The sequence below is a fragment of the Hevea brasiliensis genome, chromosome 10 (genome assembly GCF_030052815.1).
Source record: "Hevea brasiliensis isolate MT/VB/25A 57/8 chromosome 10, ASM3005281v1, whole genome shotgun sequence".
Lineage (NCBI taxonomy): Eukaryota > Viridiplantae > Streptophyta > Magnoliopsida > Malpighiales > Euphorbiaceae > Hevea > Hevea brasiliensis.
The window spans coordinates 20,436,845-20,439,789 of record NC_079502.1 but is presented as its reverse complement, the minus strand read 5'-3'; positions in this window follow the sequence as shown (position 1 = coordinate 20,439,789).

Sequence of the window (2,945 nt, the reverse complement as noted above, 5' to 3'; positions counted from 1 at the left end):
TTTTATTAATTTTAAGATATATATAAGTAATTCTTATATTTTTCTCATTTAAAAATTTATAAAAGATTGAATAAGAAATTGATATAAATTTTATAATTAAAAATGTTAATTAAATATATTTAATATTTTTAATCATTTAATCATGAAAATTGAGCTAATAGTAATAATAAAAATACTTAAAGGAGAAATAAAAAAGAAAATTAAATAAAAATAGAATTAATAATCAACACAAAAGGGGACACACATATATATATATAGCAGTAAAGCATTCCAAGAGAATGACACGTGGCACTTTCCTTAAAAAACTTACCACATATTACCTTCCACGAGTATTTTTCTTTATACCAATTATTATTTTTTAGAAAAAAATGCTAATTATTATTTAATTTTTTATTTTTCTTTTAATTATCATTATTATTTACAATACTACCTTAATATATATTTAATTTTTAAAAATTAAGACCTTTTGTAATTAAATGTAATATTTAAAAATTTTTTATATTATTTTATAAATACTAATTATTATTTAACTTTTTCTATTTTAAATATCATTATTATTTATAATACTAGCTTAATATTTATGATTTAAATTATTATTTTATTTAAAATTTAATTTTTAAAAATTAAGACTTTTTATGATTAAATGCAATATTTAAAAATTATTTATATTATTTTCTTATAAATTCATTTATGTAAAAATATTATTTGCTACGTGCTACCCTCCATAATAATAATAATAGTTTAAAATAAAAAATAATTTAAAAGATAATAATAATAATAATAATAATAATAATAATAATAATAATAATAATATAAAGCCATTGATGGTCATTAGTTTAAAGAAAATTGATGATTAATTTATAATTTCCAAAATTAATTATCACATACTTTTATCAACCTTAAATTATTTCATACTTTTAATAAATATTTTTATTACATTGTTATATTTTGTTATTATTTTTATTATGAAATTTTTGTTAAAACATTTATAATACAAAAAGTATAGTTTACATAAAAAGTTATAAAAATATAATATAGAGATTTAACTTATTTATAATTAGTATGTATTATTTTTTATGTTAATAATTTAATATTCTTTTTATTTCACTTTTCTAATATTAATTAATGCTTATTATTATTATTATTATTATTATTATTATTATTATGGCCATTTAATGAAAACGGTCAAGTAAATAAAAACATTTTACTTTTATAAAAATTAAATTTCAATGCTTTGTTACCATTTTTCAATTAAATAATATTTAATTATAAATTAATTTTTATTTAATTGATTTTCATTTGTTTGTCTATATATATTATATCATATAAGACATTTGATACACATCAAACACTTTTCTCTCATAAAAGTATTTTCATTTTACCTAAATGCTTTCAATTTTTTTTATTTTCTTTTTTTAATTATTTCTTTCAAAGTTATTAGTTATTATTTTCAAATTTTATTTATTTAAATATATTTAATTAATATTTATTTAATTATTAATTTTTTTATAAATTTCTTATTTAATATTTTTTAAACTTTTTAATAATTTATTTCATTATAATTATATATCGAATATAGCTATAACTAATATCTTGATTATTCATATTTTATTATCATTAATTTTCAATAGAATTACTTTTAAATTTTAATTAAATATATATATATATTTTTATGCATAAGTTATTTATCAATTATATTTTTATATAGAAGTAGAATTTCAATGATAGATTACAAATATGATTGCATCGAAAATTTAGGTACAAATAAATATGATTAAAAAAAAATTAAAGTTACAATATCAAAATTATGAAATGTATCTTTTGAAAAATAGTATGTATTTTTAATATTTATTACGTTAATAGAAAATGACAATATTTTAAATTTTAATTTTTATAAAATATATTTATTTTCTATTATAAATTTATGTAAAGTGATAACCATTTTTTTAAATAATTTTTTATAAAAAATATTTTAAATTAAAAAAAATTACACTTAGATATAACATTTTTAAAAAATAATAAAATAGAATGCTATTTTAAATTAATAATAATGTTATCTTTTCATTATTATTAAAATTAAATAATTCGATTCATTATTAGTAATTTAATTTTTTTATTATATTAAAAAAAAATATTATATTTATATATTTTTAAAATAATATTATTTTCTCAATGTATTTTTTGTAAGTTACAAAAAATAAATATCAATTTATTTAAATTATGAGATAAAATATAAAATTTCGTGAAATTTAAATTATTTTTTGAATAAAGTAATTTTATTGCATTTTAAATGAAATAATCATAGAACTACTATTAATATATATATAAAAAGAAATAAATAGGCATTTTAATTAATTATACCATAAATTAATTAAAAATTTATTATTGTAGCATACAAAAAGTTATTCAAATTAAATTAAATAAGAGAAATTTTAATTGAAAATTAATTTAAGAGTAATAATTTACCTTATTTAAAATATAATTAAAAATTAAATTAAAAAATAAATATTATAAATTATCCTTGCATAGTATAGGCATTATGCTAATTATACTAGTTATAAAGTATGACAATCTCTGTAAGTTCCACATGGCAAAACCAAGAGAAAATACTTGGTGAGAAAAAGAATGTTTTGGTGTGTGTCAAATGGTAGAAGGTATTAATTATTTATAGGTAAAGATAAAGAAAATTTAGATCAAAATTAATAGGCCATTAAACTATTACTAATTAAAAAATGTTATTTTTTAGCCATAAACTTTATGATAGTTACTCTCATATAGCCATAAAAAAAATGTTAATTAAAAATGTCATCAAAATTTATATGATAGTTGCTCTCATATAAATGGTCTTAATGGTTATAAGTTTTTTTTAATCACCATAAGTTATTTTTTGTTTATAATAATAATAATAATAATAATAATAATAATAATAATAATAATAATAATAA